At 37.5% G+C, this 6,263-nt stretch overlaps 1 long non-coding RNA gene across 1 annotated transcript; it reads right to left on the minus strand.

Annotated features, from left to right (window-relative positions):
• On the minus strand, nucleotides 608-2,464 carry LOC110436756. The gene is made up of 3 exons (XR_002454579.1): nucleotides 1,810-2,464; nucleotides 1,107-1,131; nucleotides 608-970 (listed from the first exon to the last, which is right to left on the minus strand). It is a non-coding gene; the product is annotated as an uncharacterized LOC110436756 (long non-coding RNA).

The following is a 6,263-nucleotide window of genomic DNA, read 5'->3' on the forward strand; positions in this document are numbered from 1 at the left end:
ATGATATCAATTCCTATTCTAACCGACTAGAATTCGGCTTGATCTCCACGTCCTGTTTCCTCGCGCAAAACTCTGAGCAGTTGGATCAAGCCTCGAACTTGTCTCGTAATGGGCCAAGCCTCCTGGCCCAAGTCTAGCCGTAAGGGTATAGGGGTTTATACCCCTACAAAATACGACCCACAAATAATATGTGTATATGAAGTGGAGCACTAAAATGATAAATTTGAGTGTTTGATATATTGTCTACTCTAAAACAGCACATGACAGCTAGCTAGAAAATACCAAACAATAATCAGCACTAATTCTAGAAACCCTACAATATAGAAGGTATAGCAGGTAGCTATAACCAAACATATAACAGCTAAAGAATCACATAACACAAATAGAGTATCCCGCTTAATGAAAGCGGCTAGAGGTCGACTATGCCCTATGGGCCCACACAAGCATACATAATATGGACACATAGGAAATACCAACACCAGAAAACGTATAAGCTGTGACAGAATGGAATGTCACCTAAGGAAAAAAATAGCAGTAAGCATAACACAGAAAGCTTGTTTTTTTGTTGAGCAAAAGTTTTTGACATGGCCGCTAAGCAACAAAAAAGTAATTGCAAATGCTAGTAAAGTAGAAAATATAGTAGCCTAATGTAGCAAAGAAGATAAGTCCGCAGCCACAGCCACACGCTTACTTTCTCTAGCATTGTATTGAGTTCTTCCACATTCTTATTAGTATTGCCATCTCTAGCCTCTAGAGCTTTTTTTTTGTTCTGTAATATCATTGTCGAGTTTCTCAGTCTGCAAGAAGTTGGATCAGAAACCACAACAACCAGCCCATTACCTGCTTCTCGAGCTCAACAGCCCATGCATAGTACCTATCTTATGTGATATTTCCTTGACAATCATATGCGGTGTTTGAATTGCATCATTCTTGGTCTACAACTCAAGATTCTGCTATGCAATGCATGACTCTGCAGAATGAAAAGAATCATGCCAGTTTGTCACGCTTGGAAATTTTAAGATAAATGAAGAAACATTTTTCTATGATTAGAACTTGGTACAGACTTGCACTCAGCTACACAAGGTATTTTCTGCAGAATAGTTTACCTTAGACTGAAGCAAAAACTGCAGCCTACAAAATATGGTAGATTGGTATGAACGTATATAATGTGCTATAACTCACAGGGGGAATGTAAGCAGAATGATCAATATTTTTTAGCAATGTCATAGTTAATTCATTTAAACTGTTCTTAAAACAAGGTAGATTAAACTGTTCTTAAAACATGTAGGACCCTAGTTAATATCTAAGTACAGCACCTCTGCTAGTTAATATGGGACCAAGCTATTTCTTAAAGCAGGTGTATGGAAAATAAATAACATAATTTGTAGTTTACTGCAACAAGGAGAGCCCAATGTGAAGGTTTGTGAGGAAGTTTTAAAGAAAATGATATTACTATCAGCTTGAGAGATCAGTGACTACAATATTAGGCTATATTATCTAATAATATGGCTATATTATCTAATAATATGGTGGTTCAGTACAGCGCAACAGAAAAAGCAAAATTCATTTACTTATGTATAGGGATATTGTTGTTATACATGTCTTCAGAATGAAGAATCTCTGTGTAAAATCCATTTACTTATGTATAGGGTATAAAAACTGACTTGATATGGCACAAACCAAAAAATCTTAGGTTATTATGTACTAAGATATGCAGACAAAACGATATATTAAGGCCTAAAACTGCAACTTTGTTATAAAATATGAATATTCCATGGTCATAGTGGTAAAAAATATAGATTAATTCACCTTTTAATCAGCAAATAAGGGGCTTGTTACATACGAGGATCCTCTACGCAGCCACAATATTTCCATTTCCTTCAAACATAAACAGGGGGGAAGAGTGAAAGTCATTGTGGTAACCTGCAATGAAACACAATATATACTGACGAGGAAAAAAAGGTGGCATATATGTGATAAGTAGGAAGCTCTGATTACATATGTATATATGGAAAATTTGGTGAACAAAACTTAGAAGTAAGAATCAAGTATACCAGTGTAGGAGACTAATATTTAGTATGTTCCAATGTAGGGACAAATTTGCGAGCAAATTTTGTAGTCCAAAGTATTCCATGGAGATCTAGATTATTGAACTACAAATTTGTTGCTAACTTTAGGTAGAGGTACTACAGAAAACACTGAAAGGCCTGGTTTATGCTATCTGGCAGATGATAGAATCTCGAACATATATCTTAGGTTGTATTTTGAATTGTAGTGCAGTTTTTCGGCTCCTTTGTATCCTCGCATTGGAATAAAAAATCTCTTTATAGCTAAGTGGAAGTCCATCTGAACAACAGGACATAGATTGTGCACTGCATCTCTTGTAGACAGGAATAACACAACAGTTGTTTGAGGAATATATGCATCAGCAGGAAAATGGAGGCTAGAATAATGGACTGAGGAGAAAAAATACGGCGAAAGAGGCCATGAATATATACACAAGAGAAATTTATTATTTGGATGACTGGATATGCAGGGGCCAAACAATTTCTCAATTTCTTAGCGATTCATTCCACGAGGTGAAATGCATAAAATTTCAATAATGCTTACCTTTCCAAAACAATACATGAAGATAGAAGAGCTATCCCATGGTAATCAGAAGCAGCCTACAATCCCAAAAAATATTCATCTAGCAAATTTCTACATCTATAAAACCACAGAACACAGGTAACTTTGCAATTGAAACACAGGTTAGGAAAACGAAAGTTGCTGATCACAACTCATAGGGGCATTCCATCGAGCTCAATCTAGAAACATTGAAACCTAACACAACATATATGTGCTGCCTCCGAAAAGAAAATGCATAGCAGCTGGAAACAGCAGGACCTCCACATCCATCCGCACCTTCTATGTGGCTTCTGTGCAGGGGGATACTATGCTTTTGAACAACATGTATAGAAAGGTAATCACACAAAAAAATATATTACAAATGTATGAATCAAACTAAAGGTCCATCAAACCAATCTACATAAGTATTATATGAAGGAAGCACAAATAAAAGTTTTATGGTATCTGTAGGTAACTGGTGCCCAAAGGATGTTGAGGAATATTACGTTACCTATTGCAGGTTGCAAAGGGCGAGGCTGGTGATAGCGCACTGGACAAAGACACCACAACTCGGCATCCCGTGCACGTGGTTTAGCATATGTTGGTAAATCTAAGAGAGTGAAGTAGATGATAAAAGTAGGCAAGAGCGATAGTTCTGCACACACACAAAAAAGAGCAGCAAAAAAGAATAAACTTGTTTCAGTTCTGAAAGGAAAATTCAAATATGCAGGTACTACCATAAAATGAAGGCAGCAGAATATAGGTTCACGTAGATAAATTCGAAAAGCACAATAAAAAATCTATGCAGCCTAAGATATTTGTGGCATGCCGGCACAACCATAAAGCAAAAAAACATTATATATAAGGGTCCTTATGAATTAAGAGGCACCATACAGCCAAGCCATTATAATAGTGTTTGGAAAATTGTTCAATAGATATAGGCGGTACTCAATGTACAAACGATTATAAAGAGAACATGTCTCCAAATACCTTGAGGATAGGCTCATCAGCTGAGTGAATTTGGATAGAGCACTTATTTCATCATGAACTTGATAGCACTGTGTACTAAATGAAGAGAGTTCTTTATCTGCAACACCATGACCAAATTAGCACCTCTTACACCACGAGAAGGCATGGGTACACAAGATGCAATAGAAATAAGACTCATATTTTTTTCCTAAATCAAGCGTAGCAAACACTTATAGATTGCCAGATTCCATAAACCTCATAGAACATAATAGGTGATGAGCTCATAATTTAAAGTTGTACGATGTATTACTCACAAATTTTTTAGCAGTTGTAATGATCGATACATAATAAAATTTATTGCTTTGTGTTTTTAGATATAAAATGACTTTTTATTATAAACAATAATTAGGGGCAAATGAAGGAGAAAATGAAGCTTGGAAATACTTGAGATAGAGATATGCAGTGGATCCGTCTCTTTTAATGACATTGGTATAATCACACCAAACCTAATCAAAAGAAATAGTCATCTCATAAACCTAGCCAAAAGAAGCATCTCATAAGGCAGCCAAAAGAAATATCTAAGGTTTCATTGGATAGGCTGGGTGGGCAGTCTCGCGTTCACTTTTGCGCGACCATTTAGAGGGTGTAGTACGCAATAAGTTCATAATTTTCTTCATTGATTTTTAGAAGTTGTAATGGTTGATAAATAATAAAATGTACAGCTGTGTGTTTATGGATATATGACAACTTTCTGTAATAATGTTTTTGATATATGTTGACTGTGTAATAAACAATGAAGCCTAATGTGATTACCTTTGTTTAAACAAATTCATCAAGTGAAGTTGGATTATTTAGTCAGTCCAGCATCATATCATGAAACCTAATCAAAAGAAATAGTCATCTCATGAACCCAGTCAAAAGAAATAGCTAGGGTTTCATTGAAGAGTGGAACACACGCTTACCGGTAGGAAGAGGCGTTGCAAAACCCATGGAAAGGATGGGGGAGATGTATGGGAACCGTGGAGGTCCACCGATGTCGGAGCGTCGAGGATGCGCTGCCTCGGCTGTTGGTTGCCGCCGCACATGGAGAGAGGGGAAGAGAGATAGGAAGGGGAGGGAGGTGAGAGGTAGGCGAGGGAGAGAGAGAGAGAGAGGGAGGAGGAGGAGGAGGAGCGCCGGCGCCGTCGTGCGGCCAGCGCCCGCGTCCGCATCCGCGTCGGGAGGAAAAGGTTGGGAGAGAGAGAACGGGGCGGCATCCGAGGGGAAGGAGAGACGGGAGACTTCGAGAAAGAGTCGATAAAATATCTCAATAAGCCTACTGTAGAAGATGATGGAGTAAATATGGACCGTTGATATCCAGATCTGACGGCTAAAGGAAATTGGAGTGACGTGGATAGCCTGGTCTCGGAGGAACGCGTTCCCAATTAAAGAGTTGAATAGGTTGCAGGACTGATGCTGTGGCGCCGTTATTTGTGATTTGTGAATCAGTTGGCTGCCCACCACCCACAACTTGCATTGTCCTGAGTTTTCGTCAATGTTAGAAGGCTCCAAGTATCCAACCTGCAAAGATGTCCATAAAAATCAACAATTGCAACTTACAGTACAATTAGTTTTTTTGACCATATCATATCTTAGCAATCTCAATGATTTGGTGGTTCCCTTTTGACATATCGCTGCAGAATAAGGGCCACATTTGTGTCAAACAAGACTGTCCAATGAGCAGTCCATATCGGCAAAGACTTGGCGGCACCGCAAGTTTAGACCGTTTGTTTGCAAAAATATGCCGATTCGAGATCGACCTCGCGGTTGACTGCTCTCTATTGGCCTGCAAAGTCATGTACGTACCTGCTCTTTTTATTAGAAAAAAATAGTTGCATGTACGAAATGTACGTACGTGGAGCTAAGCTAGTCTTTGATCTGAACATACTCTTGTAGCTTTTGAGGAGGTACGGTACAGCACAAAATCAATGAATGTGAACAGTGGGAGGGTCCAGGTGCACAACACTGAACATGGACAAAACTAGAGTACTCCACAGCGACAATGAATATGAGACGCAGGGAGTAACTGATAAGTTGATAATGGTTCCATGCAAGGACTTTGAACACGAGAACATTATTGTCTATAACCCCACCTGGATTAAGGGATATAGTTGACACTAATTGTAATAGGGCTCATGGCTAATATATGAAGCTCTGGTGTTCCAAAAGAGAACATTATTGTCAGGCGCGTGGAAAACTATTAACTAGCTTAGCTAGTACTCTCTTCATTCCAAATTAGAGGCCATCCAGTTACAACGATTTACGAAATCCAATAGGTAAAACTACATATGAAAAAAATATAATTAACAAAGAATATAATAAAATTTACTCCCTCTATCCTTTAATATAGTGTATTTAAAAATTTAAAGATAAATTAAAAAAGAACATAATACGCAGGTACCCTCATTTTATTTTCTAGCCCAATGCTATTTTTGACGTGATTAACGATGATTCGTTGATAAATAGAAAGTATTTAATGCAAAATTAGATTTTATCCTCTAGAATGTTTTATATTTAAGGAGAAATTTTGAATGCTAAAATACACTATATTACAAGACGAAAGGAGTAGTTGATATCTATTATTGTATTATATAAATTTAGTTAAACTTGAGATATTTTGACTTTCTAAAAAAGTTAAAATAATTGTT

The sequence above is a fragment of the Sorghum bicolor genome, chromosome 7 (assembly GCF_000003195.3).
Source record: "Sorghum bicolor cultivar BTx623 chromosome 7, Sorghum_bicolor_NCBIv3, whole genome shotgun sequence".
NCBI lineage: Eukaryota > Viridiplantae > Streptophyta > Magnoliopsida > Poales > Poaceae > Sorghum > Sorghum bicolor.